This window comes from Dendroctonus ponderosae, unplaced genomic scaffold, assembly GCF_020466585.1.
Source record: "Dendroctonus ponderosae isolate FM_Combo_2020 unplaced genomic scaffold, Dpon_F_20191213v2 Dpon_F_20191213_9, whole genome shotgun sequence".
Lineage (NCBI taxonomy): Eukaryota > Metazoa > Arthropoda > Insecta > Coleoptera > Curculionidae > Dendroctonus > Dendroctonus ponderosae.
The window spans coordinates 6633093-6645409 of record NW_026019116.1 but is presented as its reverse complement, the minus strand read 5'-3'; the positions used below and the strand labels follow the sequence as shown (position 1 = coordinate 6645409).

Here is a 12317-nt window from a genome sequence, read left to right as displayed (position 1 = left end):
AACTCAGCTACGCAAAAAGTGGGACCGAAAAAGCAACAAGTTATTGTTTGTGGGATATGATGCATTGTCAAATAATTATCGATTATGGGACAAAAATAAAAGAAGAATAATAATCAGCTGTGATGTAAACTTTAACGAAGAAGAGTTTGAAGGAATCAATGAAGAAAAGAATAAAGTTTTGAATTTTCCTCTCCATTACCAACTTGATGAAAATGTGGTTCCTGAAATCAGTGACGAAGAAAATGATCCCGATCTAGAGACCAAAAATGAAATAACGAAGAAGACGACAGGATACAACTACGTCAACGAAACCTTTTAAAGCGACCTGATTAGCCATATATTTTTTTCCGAGAGGTTTTTCGCTTTGGTAAAGGCCCTTGATTGCATTTATGCCCGTATGTGTGTGTTCAATATTGGATAAGATTCGTGTTAGAATGTTTCCAGAACTGCAGCTTTACTCAATTTGAAAATGTTGAAGTTTTCTCCTTCTCTTGAGAAACAAACGCCCTGGAAATCTGCGCAGGAAAATTGGCAATTAATTGCAAGTTTTTTAGAAAAATTGCCGGCTTTTCATTTGCTCTTCTCTTGCTTTTGGATCTTTAGAAAATTGACTGTTGTTTTGAGTTTTTGCAAAATCATCCGCGCCTCTATGCTCGAATTTGAATCGCTTGAAATCGCATCAGCTGAACGAACTTGATGAACATTCGAACATTCAAATTGCATTCGATCGATTCATCACGTAGATATGCGATCTATTACGCAATCGGACGAGTTCAAAGCACCCATTCGATCTAGCCACCAATCTGTACAAACAAGCACTTAATTTTCTGGAACATTCCTCTCGTCTTACTAGAGAACCACAACAGCGGACAGAAACAGCAAAAAAAAGTCACCAAAGAATGCATAATGCTTGGCCGCCAGTTCGCCGTAAAACCGAGCACGAGCATAAACAAGAACTAAAGCAAACATAAAGGCCAGGAGAAGAATACGAAAATAAATATTTACTATGCTATTGGAACCCATAGTACCCGTTTCTAGGAGGTTCAAGTTTATGCTTCGGCCAGTGGCAGCGAACCATTTATTTCTCATTCAGTTCAATCAGGATGCATTTGCATTTCAATGCCATGTTGCCCTTGTTTTGAGCAGTTAATTCAAAAATATTTGTGGTAATACTGTGTTTTGATAAAAAAATATTTGATTCTTATCCCAAAAACGAAGCTGGAAAGGGATTTCGAAACTTTTTACAATGGGACGAAGGAGGCGAGTATTCTAACAGAATTGATTTCATAATTTTTCGCGGAAAATACTTGAAGATTGCCAGTGTTCTTGAGAAAAACTAAAAAATAATGCGTTTCTTCTCGTAGACAGAATTGCTTGCTGCTTTGCACTTTGCTAAAACTGGAATGACCTGAAGTTTTACAGGAACTTTAAAAATCTTCAGAGCGATGAGGGCGGCGAATTTCACAAATGGGTTTCACAACTTTGGTCGTTTTTCCAAGTTAATTACTATCGGTAAAAAACTGAATAAAATGATTAGGTTTTTGCGCCAAATTCGCAGCTGAAGAGGGTTTTGCCGCTAGAAAACTGTCCTTTAACATCAAGCTGCTAATGAGGCCCAAACCGTTATGAAAACAATGACAAAAACTGATGTTTTGCCCGCATGTTACGGCAGTGGTTCGAGGCGCAACACCTTTCGGCCTTGAATTTGACCTTGTGTGACACCTAAGAAACTTTCTTTACCGGTTACGGTGTAAAAATTTATTGACTCGACAAAACCCAGTGACTATCACGCGCTGGAATTCGATCTGTTGGTTCTTGTGTAATGATAATACCGGCGGCGCAAACAACATTTTTCCTGATGCTGGTAATCATTCATTTGCTTACCTTTTGAGTGGCTGCTGCTGCCCAATAGGTGAATTCTGCAAACAAAGAAAACTGAAGTTAATGGAATCATCTATATAATATAAAATGTAACAAAGAATGTGCGTCAACATTGAACAAGCCAAAGGCTTGTTGGCAGCACTCGCCTAAATATCATCAACCGATTGATAAAGATTTCCATATCGCATGAGAACTTTATTATTAAATTCGCCACATCTCATAGTAAAAATAGCTTGATGCCGGATGCTGTTAATGAACGTGGGTGGACATAAATTATCCAAAAGAATTTAGAATGTGAAACATAACGTAACAACGTGTAACGGTTCCAATTCTCCAAAACGAGAGAAAGTGGCCGAATTTTATTCGACAGGCACACATTTCCCAGTTTCGGTGAGGTTGAGAGCTTCGCTCCCATCGAAAGACATTGATTAAGTCGCTCTTTCCAAAACTGTTCGCTGTTTTACATTTAAAATCCACCACGACAACGTCTAGAAACTACAAAATACATAAATGCGCATCTTTACTGATATTTCAAATCGCGATCTGGTCATGATTTATATTCAGCAATGTTTTTTGCTTCCAGATGACGAATCGTATTTACATGAACTTTTGGCAAGTCATATTTTACACAACGATTTACACTGTTGTTGTATAATTGATGCCGGTCGATTCTATTGCGTTCCTACATACAAGTCTGGAACTCTATTGCTGTGCAGTTCATGCTTTGCATGCCAGATTTTCAACATGTTTTTGTTGGCGTTTTTTTTGCCTCAAAAATGTCTGTCTTTTCCCTGAAAAGGCTGGAGGCACGGCATGATTGGCTCCAGGAATTTAGGCAACTGTGCACCGGATAACTACCGAGCAACCCTGTATTTATACACATGTGACTATCAATCAAAAACTCTTCAGGCACTGGTGTCTTTATTAATATCTAGAAATTTTATAAACGTTTCCACCGATCTGAACGCCCGAACCTTTCCAATTCGAACTCAACGTTGTTATCCATAGTAGGGTGTTTTCACTTTTTTTTAATGCTGATATATAGAAAGTAGTCATGGCAAACATTACACTGATATATATTTTTTTGCAAAACAACTCAATAATAATTTTGAACCGAATTTAAATTCAAATCAGATATTTTCCGCCAAAAACGCCAAATCCGTATCGTCGGTTGCCTATCCCGATTATGACGTAGCAGGTCATATCAACAAAGCGTCTCGTGTTTATTTTGTTGTTTTCGCAGCTTTGTTTTATTATTTAAGTTATTGTAATTATCATTATTTTATTGATTATTATTATCTTGAATAATGGAAAATAGTGACATGTATGGATCACAGAATAAGTGGTGTTTTGTCCCAGGATGCAAGAATACCTCAATAAGTGCTCCAAACAAACTCTTTCTAACCGCTCCCCATGATTATGCACGTAAAGTTTTATGGTTCAACGCAGCTAAACGTGATGTTCCTAAATCCAAATCAATGTTTTTTTGGTGCGAGGATCATTTTAATGAAAGTACGAACAAAAAGCTAATGATGAGGCAGACAGGATATGCCTTCGATCGTACTCTGTGTTGTGGGCAAATTCTACCTTGTACAGTGCACAAAGAATCCTCGCGTTTCAATTCCACATATCCTATATCACCATGTTCTCCTGATGCCCAAAATACAAATTTAAGAGTTCATTTTACTTTTAAAGCAGTATAAGTTAGGTTAGGTTGAATAAGTGAAATTCTATATATTATTTACCTAATGTAAACCAATACAGACAGATTAGTATATTAAGGAGAGTGTAACTAATAATGGTTTTACGGATTTTTACTTACGCTGCTGCGTTGACACCCTTAAATTCGGCTGAATTAAAGGGTTCGTCGTTTTTTAAAAATTCGGTAACCATGAAAATATGTACACCTGGTAAATTGTTTGTTGACGCTTTAAGGAATCCTTCCGAAGCCATTTTTAGTTTAACACAAACTATAAATTATTTAAATCCACAAAATAATTAATGAAACACAACCACACAACTAATGACCAATATGACCAGAGACGTCACAACCAATAGGATTGCGTTTTAGAGATTCATAAATAATTTGAATTTTAGCTGCATTGGTTTATTAAATATTTAACAAAATAGCAATAGATAGATAGTATAAACTTATTTAATTTTTCGTATATATATATTACCATAGATTAATGTTCAGTTTGTAGGAATTTTTGATACAATGAAAACACCCTATTGTGGAAACCGGTATTGAATGGAGCGGGAGGACCGATGACCAGAGAAAATTAATTATCCAAACTGGCAACAAAATTCGGGATTAAATTAGGTCGGCATAAAATGCGCCCCAAGGCAGGCGGGACCTTCTTGTCTGCGGCACGATTTGGAAAAAATCTCTGGATTCTGTTAAATYGCTTAAGTCTAGAAGGTACTGCAGAGAGAGTTGGATCACGACTAATGTTTAAATCAAGTCCAAGTCTAAGTGCAATTCCGACCATTTTGGTAAAATTTTGWTCGTAAGATTCCTTTTGACGAATCACAGCAATTCAAGCACAAAATATTATATTTTTTTATCTATTTGATTTGATGATTATTTAATTTCTTGAGGGCTCAAACAGATTCGTCGTTGGAGCCGTTTGGGAAATTTTAGGCTCTTCTTCAACTGCATCGKCTCACTGTTTAGTTYCTGSCCTTATAGACTCTAATTCAGTTTKARTGAAAGAGTACTTYGTTTGACTTCTTCCTCTCAATGCTTACTGTGTTCTCTSTCATTKCCTTACGCTTGATTTAGTTTATTGCTCTATTTACTTTTTARGAGTTTAAAATCCGTGTTTTTTTCGCCTCYAGTTGCTTTTGCTCGTTTGTCTTTTTCCCTTTAGTGTGTATKTTAATTGATTTATTCATCRKKCACATATGTTTTGCCCCATGTTAACCGSKCACAATTTTRCTTWTTCAATGCCGCACATTTTCTTCAAAAGTCCAGAAATCAGTGATTATACAGGGATTTAACTAAATCGAATGCCYTTAAGAATCACAAGAAAAACTGGAATTGCGTTGAAACGTGAATAACGTTTCATTCAAATCAACCTGAATCATTTCGTTTTAATTGTCGCCAGTCTGGATGAAGGCGAAATGGAGAAGAAATCACTTAACTCCGATACAAAATTGAACCGAAATTACACATGTTTTGGCTTGCAGGCTGACCTTTAGTCATTTTGTGCTTAGACCTTTGTCGATTAACACATTCAAAACGCGTTAAACAAACCGTGTTTAATGTTTACAAATTTTTACTTCAAACGCCCCCTAAGCTCTCGAAAGTCTTTAGTAAGAAAAAATCACTTGAAGTGAAAACTGTCCATCTGATTGGTCGGAAGAAGTCGTTCTAAAAAGCACTGAATCATGTGAATCTTACTACTTGCATATTCTTTCATTGACTTTCAAACATAAAAAATTCCCACTCATTAAACCACTTCAATTTTCTTCAGCTGATTCCAGCAGTAAATCGCCGTCTTATTGCAATTCCATCCCTCAACAGATACATTTTCCGATTGCTTAAGTGCAATAATACTGATTCAGTGCGTTGGTAACGCGCACATTTTCCAGCTGATCACTCGAAAGCCCAACATCAAAGAGTTTGGCTATAATTAAGCCCGATAATGTGGTTGGTCGTCATCTAACCAAATAAAACAGCGTGTAACGATGTTATAGAGCTTAACATTTGACCGTCGAAAGAATTCCGAAACTTTTTCGACCGGGCAGTCGATCCGAGCCGAAGAATGGTCCCTTGTTTCAAAATACCACGCAGTCCACTTTTTCTTAGAAACGATATAATGATGCTGAGGAATTTTATACGAAGATAGGCGATCCAGTTTAAAACCTTTAAACTGAAGATGACTGTTGCGGAGACGCGATTTAATGGTGAAGACTGGCATTTCGTTTTTACTGGGCTGCGGTGCGTTTGAATTCGTTGATTTTATCAATTGAAGTTTTTTTTTCGGGGCCGCTCGACGGAATGCTGGAATTGGTAGTACGGGGACGGTTTTTTTCCGTTGGTCGTCCATCCTCAGACAGTACATTCCAGTCAAAACACTTTAATTAGACTGAATGAAGATCGTAAAAACCGCCAGGGCGATAAAACGCTCGTTTATAGTCAGTCGATCGACTATTTCAAACTATAATATTTACTCTTTGGGCTTATTTAAATAATAAATTAACAACTGTAAACTGAAAAAACGCTGGACACGTTCTCCGTTCATTATCGGGATGTTTACCAAATGTTTTAGTGTACGCCGGCTGGATCCATCGAACATTCCCAGAATCATTATAGTAGCCAGCATATTCAAATAAAGTATTTCGAACTAGTGAGAGGCGTTCTCCTAAAACCGGCCATTATTTTTCATGAATCGGCTATGAGGATGGAGGTTGTGTTGCTGGTGAAACACCAGGAAGAAATTGCAATTTTTCTGGGCAAAGTTGCGAAAACCATATCAACGGGTTTCAAATGTCTAGTTGTTTAGTGTCAACAGTCTATATCTTAAAAGCAAAAAATGGGTCTCGACCAGAAAATCAGTCTAGAAATCTGATGATAATCGCCCCAACGCAAGCGAAACGTATATTTCGTTCGATAGAGTGCCTTCGCTAATTTGCACTTTATCATATAAACATTGAATTTTTTTAAACTTTTTTAGTTGATTCTACAACATATTTGGTGTATTTGTGGTTAGTTTCAAAATTGTGTGCTTTCAATCTTAAAATGGGTGATCATGTCGTTTCAGTTTCTCCGAATTTTTTGGTTTTTCTCTTTTTACCTTAAAGAACCCTTTAAATAAACCAGTTTCAGCAAAAAAATCTTGTATGGTCCATAAATTAAGCCAAAAAACAGTCACAAAGTTTTAGGAAAATTACCATTTTCAGGCTTATGAAATGAAAACTGATGTTGTGAAGTGAGGTTATGCAGCGAAGTGACATTTTTGTGACAAATTGCGCATTTCTCTGATAATGCAAAGAATGATCTAAAACACAGCTATTTATGTCATCGCATTGAGAACTCAACCGAAAATTTTGTTTGGGTTTTGTGGGTTTTACCTAATGAAACCAAGCCCATCAAAGCCTGCGAGAAAATATAGAGCAAATGTGTTTTAATTTTTTTGCCAGTTTGTATCTAATATCTGTAGAATCTAGTTGCGTTGTGTGGATCTTCCAGTGATTTTTCCCCTTTTCTGGGGAATAACCTGTCAAAAGACTCCATCGACTGTTTAGTGATCACTGTATAAATACATATGCTGCGTTCAGTTACGATTACCCAGCATGATAGCGGCCACTTAGCAACAAGACAGAGAAGGAGTTAAGGTTTATCATCAGTTAACACTAGTAGTACTAAATTTAATCATGTAGTAATCAAATAGATGTGTCGGGTTGGAATGACTGTAGCTTTTACTGATTCGATCGATTAAACAAACACTTGTAAAACATTTCAGAAAGGAAAAAAATAAAGAAAAATTACAAACAAAACAGGTTTGAATTTTCAATATCCGCATCTCAAAATGAGATGTTTTTTGCTTCATTTAGTCTTTTAAACCACGCCCGTTTTCCTATGCCCTGCACTGTTGTCGCACCGTTCCAGCTTTTGGAATTGCGGGGATGCCACGCTGCGTAAATGGCACAAAATCACAGAGTTGTTTGTGGTTTAAACTAACTAATTATTATTTAGTAGCTCAATTCGATTCGATTTCCGAGAAAGTCCAATTGTTACGTAATTCGGTAAAAGCGATAATTACACATTATTCAAAATTAATTAAACTTTTCATTTGCCCAATTAATTATCTAACCATAATAGCTAATGATAATGCAATAGCATGTATGTACTAATTGCTGCCACTCTCGAATTAAATCATATGGATTTAATGACGTATCGGAAATGGAATTGCCGGTAGACACTTCCAGTTTATTCAATAAAATCTGTATGCAGCCACAATTATAAATGCTCAAAAAACTCTGAAAACTGAAACAAATAACATAGATTCTTGTTTAGTTTTGACCCAGAAAGCGAAATTTGGCAACGTTGGATAGAGAATTGAAAACTCGATTCACTCGTAGCAACGTGAGTGAGGAAATTGGAGCAGTTTTGACCCAGAAAGCGAAATTTGAATATCAGACACTAAGCTGCAAGATTATGCCAACATTTCATGTTTTCCGTCCCGTTTTGGCTCATTTATCGGCGGCAAAATGAGCAAGAACGCTCATTTGTACATCGTTCTAGAGAGAAATAAATGGCCTTTTTAGAAAGGGAACCATCGATAAGACAATGTTGGCAGTTTTCTCAAAAAATGCTTGAATTCAAGAAGTTTTAGATTTGCGTGGTTTTTTTTTGAGTTGCAAAATCCTCTTGAACGTGACGCTGCGTTTTTCGAAGTTTCTCAAGAACCATTTGAGCCACAGAATTCGTTTTGGCATCGTTGGATAGAGAATTGAAAACTCGATTCAGTCGTAGCAACGTGAGTGAGGAAATTGGAGCAGTTTTGACCCAGAAAGCGAAATTTGAATGTCAGACGCTTTCTAAAAAGGTCATTTATTTCTCTCTAGAATGATGTACAAATGAGTGTTCTTGCTCATTTTGCTTCCCAGCAAAACGGGACGCTAGTGTCTGCTGTTATTCAAATTTCGACTTCTGGGTCTAAACGACGATATTTTTTCTAATTTCATAGACAACGAAAGACTGCATTTTTCTACATGACCCCCCAGACTTTAAAGCTGGATCCGCCCCTGTACAGAAGCCAAATTACGGGGTTTTTGCGTGGGGATCGACAATATGTTATTTTTGGCGAAGACCTATTAACCAGAACACCTACATTGCGTTCCCTCAACTGAAAAGCCGGATTGTGCATAAAATTGGACATGAAATGGTAAAAATAACCAACCACACTTAACGTTTATATACGCACTAATACGTTACAGCACTTTGCACTTCCGTGCCAACTATTCTGCAGAACCTGACGGATCGGGTGGAAAACCCATCTAAAAAATTGCCACTCATTCTAATCAAACATCAGCAGACAAAAACATTTATTAATAATGCAGTTAAATTCAAGTATTCAAACGTTTGAGGAATGAAGCGATTTATTTTAATCAAAATCCTCCTCCTCCACCCGTATTTGGCTGTGTCATGTGTGGTAATAAAGATGAAATTTAAATTTGATTGCATCCCACATCATTGATCGCTTAAGCACATTGTGATCCTTGTTGTAAATCAGTACATTTTAGACTGAGCGATTTAAAAGTTTGTTTTTAAAGGTTGTGTTTAATTAATGGGTTTTGTCTGCCGTAAATTTATGTAACAAAGTTGACTTTTGCCTGAGAACTTAACACTCTGCATGTAAACGAATGGTTATAAAAAATCACTTTTATCGAACGCAACCAGTCTTTATTCCAGGAAAATATTAAACAGGTTTTGCATCCCAATCATTTTCCTAATACTAAGTGAGTTATTTAAACGCGCCAGTTTATTTTGGACTTTGAAAAAAGGCCTTTTTGTTCCTAAATGTGTGTACTGCTGCTGTGGCGACGAGCGAAGTAAATTGTTGAAAAATGCAATGCAATAAAACAAAGGTTTTAATGACGAAAAAGAACCAAACATTCGAATTCAAGAATGCCTAGGAATTGCACAAATCTCTATTTATATAATGCATATTAAAGAGAAATCGATTTATGAGAATGATTGGAAATGCACCATGAAATTCAAATGACCGGCGCAAGAAAGAACTTTAGCCGTTTTGTCGATTTCATGAGAACCCATAATGTAACGTTCGGTCGGGGATTTTTTCCAGTTTTGCCACTTGTGAGTGTCCACGAATGATGAATGACCACCAGAGAAAAAATGTGACAGAATTTGGCAAAAACACCGCAAAATACCGAATGTTTTCTCGACTAGATTGGTACGTAGAGTAATTGTTCAAAATCCTCGATCCTGACAACAAATGTGGATTTTTCGCAGCTTGAACCCATAATGTCTAACAACCATTATGCAATATCATACGCGGGCAATTCAGACCGATATCCTTGAACTTTCGATGATCGAAATTCACTGTATTGTGCAAAAAACTGGACACCACCGGATGAAATTGTTTATCGACATGAAAATTTATTCCTGATTTAGACATTCTGTGGGCATGTGTTTGACCTTTCCCATTCCCCGCATCGACCAAAATAAGATTCGACACTATCTCGAACTGGACCACTCATTTAATAACAATTGTATGTAAACACTTTGATGTTTTTCAATCATATGGTTGCTATGAGTGTTCGTGCGTTTCGAGTTGCGATTGTTACTTAATATCTGGCAGTTTTCCATTTCTTTTTCACGTTCTTTAACTGAGATTCTCGAATAATCTCCACGCATTTACCCAAACAAGTTGGTATAAACCGACACGAATTCACATTTGGAATATAGAGTTTCACATTTAATACAACACACAAACGTTTGTTATTGTTAGCAAAATTGAATCCCAGCCAGTCTCAATGTGCGAGTAATCCAATACGGCTATAAGGCTTGAACATTTCCCAGTGTGTGGGATTTGCAACTGTGTGACTGTTAGACTAAACTATTCTTTTTACAACGCTTTTTCTTCTCTTCTAAAAGCGCTTAAAGTGTTGAAGATCAATGGATTTCAACACTGTAGACTGAAAAAAGTGTAGAATCATCAGAGTATGCGATTCTCCAAATCATTATCATCTCTTCGTCTAAAATCTGTTTGGATTTGTAGTTCTTCTGTCTGCAGTTGAACGGTGTTAAAGAGATCCTTTGGTCACTTTGCTCAGATAAAAGTTCAATCCTTTCTCAGAACTCTTGCTTATTCGTGTGAGATCCAGATCAGTTTCAAGCAATTAAATCAAATCTGTTTATGAAACGATGCTGTAAAAATAGAAAAATCTCCTCGGACACGACCTCAGACTAGTTATTCAGCAAGTCGATCGAGTGAACAAAAAGCCGTTTCATTATTCTAAATACATTAGCGAGTCGAAAACTGGAAACCATTTTAACCGTATTCGAGTAACGAGTATTAAAGCGACGAGACATTGTGAGAATGCCGCATAAACAACGCGAAACCGAATAAAATACGCGCATTTAAAAACAAAACACGAATTAATTGAAGTACACACTAATAAAAGTGAAGACGTTTATTGAAAAATTCGCCGAGATCTTCTGCTGCGGCGTATAGATTTAATCAGCTGTAAATGGGCATGCGAGCCAATGCTAATAGACTGCAATAATGGTGTAATTTGTAAAGAGGCAGTTTACACTTTGTTTTCCCGACCTGATTTTTGCGAGTATAAAGTTCATCATTTTTATTTAAAAAAATTAAAAAAATCGTGCAGCATCGATATAGTGAAAGGTGTTAAGAGTACTGGTACAATCAGCGGAAACTGATCGAAAAACGCGGTTTCCTAAGAAAAAATTGAAAAAAATTGGCGAAAATTTTCTGTATGTATTATATTATGTATTAATAAAAAATTCACGAAAACTTCTTTAATAGATTTTGATTTATTTTCCTGACTGCGTGTAATTGTTAGTATATTATTTTCCTTCGTGGGCCTCAGTGAAAGTGTGAAATAAAAATTTGTATATCGTTTAACGCATAACGTTTCGGCGAGACAACAGCGCCATCATCAGATTTAAAATTCATACAAACTCATAAAAGAATGTAATGTTTTGAGAAGTTTCAGACGGGGTTTATGCGGAAGGGAGTGCAATCATCGCAGAAAATCCAAGTTATGGCTTTAGAGAATGAAACCGTCGAAGTAACAGTAGGTAATATAAAGAACCTGAAATGAATCCATTGAAAATTTTATTTATTTGATTAATTGTTGATTTAATTAAAAGCTCCGTTATACATCAAGACATGAAACCAAAAAAAATGTCGACGACTTTCCAGTTTCTCTCGTTGTTGGTCCGACAATTCAATCAAACGGCAAAAAGCAAAACTCTACGTCTCCGGAACGTACATTTAAGGAAAACTTTGCTGATAAATGTGAATACGCTTAAAATAGCCGGCAATTTTCCGTCTATTTTCGGTTGATTTGCACAAATTGTGTGCGTTATGTAGCCGTATCGGGGGCATTAGGTAATTGGAGTAAATTTGCGAGAATAGATGTGTGGGCACGTCATTATCATTGCCATTTGCACAGTCGGTATGAACTTGAAATGGAAAACCAATTAAACTAATCTAGTTCTTGATAGGCATCGAGTGGCACACGAAAAATATGTCTTTGTGGTTTTTACAAAATTTACAGATAAAACACTTACCGATAGGACTTTTTACAACACTGGAAAGTTTCACAATTGTAAATAAACAAACCAGAGTTATCAATAAACAGACTCAAACAGAAAAATCAAAGTTTCGCAATCGTGTTTTTTGCCCTTACTGGATTGTTTCCGACCTAAGAAG

The 12317-nt window shown here is 36.5% G+C and overlaps 1 protein-coding gene and 1 long non-coding RNA gene across 3 annotated transcripts in view; one reads left to right on the top strand and one right to left on the bottom strand.

Moving 5' to 3' along the window:
• Window positions 1-12317, top strand: part of LOC109543297 (ataxin-1) — a 71017-nt gene that overhangs the window by 5066 nt on the left and 53634 nt on the right. The gene's annotated exons all lie outside the window — the stretch shown is intronic.
• The window catches only part of LOC109543299, a 66407-nt gene continuing 55975 nt past the window's right edge, over window positions 1886-12317 (bottom strand). Inside the window, exon 3 of the long non-coding RNA XR_002172483.2 lies at window positions 1886-1919. This is a non-coding gene — a long non-coding RNA (uncharacterized LOC109543299). The remainder of the gene's footprint in view (window positions 1920-12317) is intronic.